Genomic DNA, 7,954 nt, shown 5'->3' with positions numbered 1-7,954 from the left:
ATTCTCCAGTAAACCTTTGATTTCTGCCAAGAGATGACCATATGCTGATCTGTCCAGTGAATCATTAGATAGTGCTGACAAAGCTGCCAAACAATCAGATTGTAGCTGAACTGGTCGATTCGACCGTTAAATTGCGAGACTTACTCCTTCCATAATCGCATGTAACTCTGCTTCCAGCGCCTCATTACAGTGATAAATGCGTCGGTAGGCCGCAAAAATAACACCATCCTTGTCATCACATAAAACCATACCTGATCCTACAGCTCCGTCTTCCGCACAATAAGAACCATCAATAGAGAGAGCTACCCAGCCCAGCGGAGGAGCCGGCCAAGGAAGGCATGGCAATGATGACCGAGTTTTTTCAATCACTGGTTCCATCAAGATTGGAGCTTTACCTTTGATCACCTCTTCCACACCTATACAGCCTAATTGTAGCAAAGAGTTAAGATAGCTGCATAGATAATCACAAGACACCTCCGTCGATGGAATAGGTTTGGCATGCATGACTTCATTACGTAAATGCCAAACCCTCCATAGCACCATAATGATCATGTCCCGGACATTGCTCTGCTGACCAGCAAGCAAGTGAAGAAACCATTCATCACCCGTACATGCAATATCATACCTGTTTGGCAATGGCCAACGGTCCTTCATTGCGTCCCATAAGCTTGCCGCGTTGGGACAGACTAGTAAAGCATGAAATGACGATTCATCTTCTCGCCCACACGTTCCGCATGTTGCCCTTGTACCAATATGACGCCGATTCCTCTCTAAGTTAGTTGCTAGTGTACCAGTAATTACCTTCCATGCAAAAACTTTCATCTTAGGAGGAACCAAGGCACGCCTTACAATATTCCACATACCACGTTCACCACCAGGACATGTGCTGCTTGCTCCTTGCGAGAAACGGTCCATGTGCTCACGCGCGAGGAATCAGGAGTCGCCCACATCGTCAATTGTTGAAGGCCATGCACGATCATCGAACCTCTTGACCTAAGTAAAGCACTAGTAGAAGGTAAAACTCTTACTTTACCGATTTTATTTGGCCACTGAAAAGAATTATCTTGCTAATTTCAATTCAATGTCGTATATATGATGTGTTTGCCAATGCCGACTGCCTTTTGCAAGTGGTCTCATCATTAAATTTCTTCATTTTGGTAACCACATCACCGGTGTACATTATCAATCAGTTTGTCGAATTATGTATCCAAAGATTTTCCAAACACATTACTATCAGTACAAGTTTTGGTTGAAACTACACATATTATATGCGCCAATGTTGAAGTTACATACCTCCCTTTTTTTGCACTAGAGCTATCCCCTTGATCATAGACACTAAATCAAAATCTGACCGTCCAATTTAATCCGGATGCAGTGGATCATTGTGAACCCTCATAGGTAGTGAGCCTCCTTGAAAAGGTTTAGCAGTTTAGGATGCTAACTGCTGCTCTCTCTCTCTCTGCCTAGTGCTAAATTTTTACGGTTAGCAAAACTTAGCTTGTTTCTTTAAAGGTCAGATCTGATCTTGGGAGAACAATTTTATTGCAGTTCCACTCGTACGTCGCCAAACCAGCAGCCACAATGACGGTCAATCAGATCCATGGTGGCTAGCTGGGTTCAGATGTGTCACGGGAAGTCGGTAATTAATACTCTCTCCATCCCATAATATAAGAGCGTTTTTGACACTTGTGCCTGCACTAGCGTCAAAAACACTATGAAACTTAGCTTTGAAGTCTTGATGCCTTTGTTCACATGCATGCACCTACTGCATACTTTGTACTTTCCCGGATCATAATATATACTACACCTGACGCGTCAAGTGCCACTTGAGGACTTGAGGTCGTCTTTTGAAGATTATCGACCGGATTAAGTTAACTAGGAGCGCTAGCTTTTTGCCGCCCCAAAGTGCACCTGACGCGTCAAGAACAAGTGGCCAAAAGTGGTGGGATCAATAATGCACCTCTGCTTGATTAGTTTTTATGCACAAGCAAATCAACATGTAAGAGAGAGAGAGAGAGAGAGAGAGAGAGAGAGAGAGAGAGAGAGAGAGAGAGAGAGAGAGAGAGAGAGAGACCCACCCTCAACCACAGCTCATCGTCGACGGTAAGCTGTTCTTGCATCCAGAGACCAGTGTAGCTAGCTATCTAGCGATGCAGGTGGTGACGGGCGCCATGGGCAGCCTGCTCCCCAAGCTGGGGCAGCTGCTCATGGAGGAGTACAACCTGCAGAAGAACGCCAAGAAAGGCGTCGAGTCTCTCGTGCGAGAGATGAAGAGCATGCACGCTGCGCTCTGCAAAGTGGCGGAGGTGCCGCGCCATCAGCTCGACGAGCAAGTCAAGCTCTGGGCTGACGAGGTCAGGGATCTTTCCTACGACATAGAAGACATCGTTGACAAGTTCATCGTGCGTGTCGAGGGCCCTAGTAAACCTGCTGCTGATGGCAACAAGCTCACAGACCTTGTGGAGAAGATGGCCAACTTGTTTAACAAGGGCAAGGCGCGCCGCCAGATCGCTAGCGCCATCAAGGAAATCAACAAGGATGTCCAAGAGGTGGCCAACAGGCGCGGCAGGTGCGTACCCGATTCCGATTGACGGACCTAGCTATGCTTTGGTTGCCGATTGGTCAGTGACTTATGGCTCGTGGAGGGAGAGGGGAGTAGACATCGCCACATCGGGGCATGTACTTCTATTTAGATCAAATAACATTTGTAATTTTTTTTAATTTGTGGGTATATCCTCCACTCGCAGGTACACAGTTGATAATATTTTGCCTAAGCCTACGGCTGTGACCACTATCGATCCTCGTCTCCGCGCTCTATACACTGAAGTTACAGAGCTTGTTGGCATCTATGGGAAGAGGGATCAAGAGCTTCTCAAGTTATTAGCTTTGGGAGATGAAGATCCCTCCAACAAGAGACCAAAAATAGTCTCTGTCGTTGGATTCGGCGGATTGGGCAAGACCACTCTGGTCAGAGCAGTATATGACAAGATCAAAGGTGGTTTTGATTCACGGGCTTTTGTTCCAATTGGTCAGAATCCTGACATGAAGAAGATTTTCAGGGACATCCTTATTGGTCTAGACAAAAACACGTATACTAATATCAATCTCATGGTACTAGATGAAAAACAACTTATCGAAGAAATCCGGGACTTCCTTCACGACAAGAGGTATGCACCCCTCAGCCAGTTACAGTCAAACGTTCCTGGTGATGAGCTTTTTTTTTTGGCATCCTATCGAAGCAGTTACACTCAAATGACCGAGTAGAAGGCTTGGAATACTATCCGCCGCTAGTATGCATCTTTTCAATTAGACATTTTACACGTTTCCTATAAAGATAGGCATAATATTGTACAATTGAGGTACAATTTGTAGATTTGGTCTGTTGGAGGAGGATGTTCATTATTAACTTTCCTATTGGCTCTCGGGCGTTTGTTTAAAAAATAAAAGAAATGGAGGTTTTCCTAGTGGTTTTGAGTAATTTAATCTTATTTATAGAATTGCACTTTTTCGGTTAACTAGGAATAGTTTATTGGCAGACATCAGATCGTGAATTTGATACCCATTTGGTTATTTGGTTTGACCTTTCGCATAGATATAGTGCATTACTTATATAAGTAACAGTTTCATAACAGTGACTACATGTGTGTTGCTACGTGCCACCCATCTGTTACTAATTTATGCTTCCTTGAATGATGTTTTTTGCTTGGACAGCATTTCATTCTCTGTTCATAATAATGCTATATATCGTCGAATATATTATTGATGAGTTTGGAATCTGGTGTCCCCTTGTTTTCATCCTTATATGTACTAAACTATACATAGTTTGTGTGTATGTCATATGGCGCTTTATGAGCCCCTGTGATGTGTGCATCAACATTTCATTAATTTTCTCTCCCAACTTGTACAGGTATCTCGTCGTAATTGATGATATATGGGATGGAAAACTATGGGGAGATATCAAGTTGGCTTTCTCTAATATGAACAATCTTGGCAGTCGCCTAATCACGACAACTCGCATATTTAGTGTGTCCATAGCATGTTGTCCTTCCACTCATGATTCCATTTATCAAATGGAACCTCTCTCAGACAGTGACTCTACAAGGCTCTTTTGTAAAAGAATATTTTCAAGTGAGAATAAATGTCCTAGTGAACTTAAGGAAGTGTCTAGAGATATTTTGAAGAAATGTGGCGGTGTACCATTAGCTATCCTTACTATAGCTAGTCTTCTCACTGTTGGTCATCAGATCAAGCCAAAAGTTGAATGGCAAGTTCTGCTAGATTCAATTGGGCGTGGACTTACAGTAGAGGCAAGTATGGAGGAAATGCAGAGGATACTGTCACTTAGCTACTATGATCTGCCTTTTGATCTGAAGACTTGCCTATTATATTTATGTATGTATCCAGAAGATCATGAGATTGACAAAAAAGATCTGATATGGAAGTGGATATGCGAAAATTTTGTGCAGCATGGAAAACATCAGACTAGCATCTTTGAAGTTGGGGAAACTTTTTTTAACGAGCTCATAAACAGATACATGATTATACCAATATTCAATGGTTTTCGTGAAGTAAAAAGTTGCCGTGTGCATGACATGGTGTTGATATGATTCGTTCCTTGTCAGCTGAAGCAAAGTTTTTGACAATATTGGAAAGTAACAAGGATGTGACTAGTTCTCACAGAAATATCCGTAGACTATCTCTCCAGAATACCGAGGAAGATCAACAAGCTGCACCTCTCATCAATTCAATGTGCATATCACAAGTGAGGTCCATCAATGTCTTTCCACCAGCTGTGACTATCATGCCTGCTATATCTAGCTTTGGTGTTTTACGTGTATTGGACTTGTGTCGATGCCGTATTGGGGCAATTAACTTTCAGCCTAACTTGAGGGATATTGGGTATTTATTTCACCTGAGGTACCTAGGTCTAAAAGAAACCGGTATCTCTGAACTGCCAGAGGAAATAGGAAATCTACAGTTTTTTTAAGTTTTAGATTTAGGACGCACTAATGATATGAGACATTTGCCATCATCTATGTGGAAGCTACAAAAGTTAATGGCCATCAGGGTTTCTTCTCGCTGCTATTGGCACCCTGGTGTATTGGGTAACCTGGCTTCTTTGGAAGTAGTCGAGGGGATCTATGCCTCTCCGAGCACCGTGCAAGAGCTTGGCTGCCTGGCAAGGCTGAGGAAGCTCGACATTTACTTCTTTGATTGGAGCCTCGAGGTAGAGGAAACTTTTGTGGAGACTATATACAACCTGCATGATATCAGAAGTCTACGTATTGCCTGCGACGATGTACCATACTTGGATCTCTTGGGGGGACGCTGGGAACCCCCTCGATGCCTTTGCAAATATACTTTCACATCAGACCATATCGCATGCTCTGGATTGCCGATGTGGATAACAAAATGTGGCCCCTCACATCTATCAAACCTATCATCGTTTCATATCAGAGTCAAGGATGTGCAGCAAGAGGATGTGCAAATCCTTGGGAGGTTGCCAACTCTTCGCCATCTCTGGATAAGCAGCACCCACCAAACAAAAAGGCTGCTCGTCATCGGTGCAGATGAGTTCCGTTGTGTGATAGCCTTTGGAATGCATTGTGAGCCAGCCAATCAGGTAGTCTTTCAACAAGGAGCATTGCCAAATGCAGAATATGTCCGATTTAATCTGGGTGTGCGGGTGGCCAAAGAAGATGGTGACAGCGATCTGTTTGAGCTTGGCTTGGGTAACCTTCTCTCACTTCAGGGTGGATTAGTTGAAATCCATTGGGATGGGGTCACCATTATGGAAGCTGAAGAAGCATGTGCCGCAGTGAGAAATGCAGTGAACACCCATCCTAACCATCCAAGCATTGATCTTTATATGGAGCCAGAGATAGCAGAAGGTACAAACTACAATAACACGTTATACTCACCAATGAATGAATATAGTGTAGTTATTTTACTCCTTTCTGCATGCTTGCACCTAATAAATTCAAGCACATGCTTCCTGATAATATGTTGGCACTAATCATTCTCTTGTTGCTCATTTTCGCTTCTCAATCTCCAAATTAAGATACCGATGATGAGGATGATGATGAGTATGATGAGGATGATGATGAGTATGATGATGATGATGATGGTGATGGTGATGATAGCAGCGATGAAGGAGAAAGAATGGATCTGGAGTACGTACACTTATCCACCCAAATTGCATTCTTCCATTTAATTCTTGAGATGCTCCATTTTAGATCCCAGCTCACACATTTCTTCTTGCTTTCTCAGCTAGAGTCAGCTGCGGTGATGGCTGGTGGGCATGATGGAGAAGTACATATACGGATTTTTCCTGATGGTACCACGTACCAGGTGGTGAAGAAGCGAGGACAATTTTTTTTCGATAAAGGGCGATTTTATTAACTCAAAAATGTAGCATCAAGTGGATACAGAGCATTATGAGCAACACCCGGCCTCTGCATAATTAGGATGCACACAGCCGAACACCAAAAGTCTGACAACCAGAAGAAAACAAAAATTGACAAATCGGCAATAGTAGAGTCCTATAGACTGACACTGTGCCTATGTCGAAAGGTGAGATGGACCGATCCGGAGGTTATGCTGCCACCCATGTTGGGTAAAAACCTCCGTAGCCACCTGCTCCAACCGCGTACACACCGCCTTGAACAACGGTTGGACATCCGCTCGTTGTAGTATAGACCACATACGAAGCGAGTGCATACAACGGAAAATAGCCTGCAAAGGAGAAGCATTTTTGTCATTAAAAACAAAATCATTTCTACATAGCCAAAGCGACCATAGTAAGGCATACGCTCCCACCCTTAATAGCGTTTTGAACCTATTTGAAATACCGTCCAACCAATGACCAAAAATATTGGCAACACTTGTGGGCGGATATAAACTTGACGCTATTTGGATGACTGACCACGTAGAACGTGCAAAGTTGCATTAGAAAAAGAGGTGTGTGATGGTCTCATCATGAGTACAAAAACAACACTTCTTACTCCCTTGCCAATTGCGCCGTGCGAGGTTGTCTTTGGTTAGAACAACTCCCCTACGAAGATACCACATGAAGACTTTAACTTTTAGTGGTATCTCCGACCGCCAAATTTTCTTATTATTACTCACCAATACCTCAGAATGCGTGAGCGCACAATACATAGAGTCTACGATGAAAGACCCTGATGTAGTAAGGTTCCAGCGAAACACATCCCGCCCTTCTGTCAGGCTAATCGCATCCAGACGGGACAAAAGATTATGCCATGACATAAGTCGGGGGCCAGTCAAATCCCGCCTGAACGAAATATTCGGGGGGGGGGGGGGGGGGGGTGAACTGAGCACCTGCGCAATAGTATTATTCTTATCGCGAGCAATGTTGTACAAGGCTGGATATTGTTCTCGGAGAGTGGCACCGCCTAGCCAGATATCTTCCCAAAAACGAATCTCCGACCCATCCTTTATCGCGAAAGACCCAAAGCGAAAGAGATGTTTCTTTGCCGCCATTAGGCCAGCCCAAAAGTGCGAGTCGCCAGGTTTCCAATATGCCTGAGACACCGCCTTGTGGCCTAGATACTTGTTGCGCAGTATGGTTTGCCAAACACCATCCTCAGTAAAAAGTTTGAACAACCATTTACTAAGGCGAGCCTCATTCTTGACCTGCAGGTCATGAATTCCAAGGCCACCTTGGTCTTTCGGCCTACAAACCACACTCCACTTGGCTAGTCTGTATTTTTTCTTTTCCCCATCTCCTTGCCCAAAGAATCTGAATCTGAAATAGTCCAGTCTTTGCAGGACCCCTTTTGGGAGTTGGAAGAAAGAAAGCATATAGAGGACCATATTTGTGAGGACAGAGTTAATCAAAACCAGCCGTCCTCCAACAGAGAGCAGCTTGCCTTTCCAGCTGCTCAACCGTTTCTCTAACCGCTCCTCTACATGCTTCCACTCCACAATGGTG

The 7,954-nt window shown here is 43.9% G+C and overlaps 1 pseudogene across 1 annotated transcript; it reads left to right on the top strand.

The window, feature by feature from the left end:
* Positions 1–2,015: 2,015 nt before the first annotated feature.
* LOC125529081 (disease resistance protein RGA5-like) lies at positions 2,016–6,532 on the top strand (annotated as a pseudogene). The gene is made up of 5 exons (XR_015602582.1): positions 2,016–2,569; positions 2,748–3,167; positions 3,908–5,891; positions 6,062–6,173; positions 6,271–6,532. The product of XR_015602582.1 is annotated as a disease resistance protein RGA5-like (transcript).
* Positions 6,533–7,954: the final 1,422 nt, after the last annotated feature.

Source organism: Triticum urartu, chromosome 5A (assembly GCF_056163025.1).
Source record: "Triticum urartu cultivar PI428250 chromosome 5A, HENAU_Tu73, whole genome shotgun sequence".
Lineage (NCBI taxonomy): Eukaryota > Viridiplantae > Streptophyta > Magnoliopsida > Poales > Poaceae > Triticum > Triticum urartu.
This window is presented reverse-complemented; position numbering and strand designations above follow the sequence as displayed.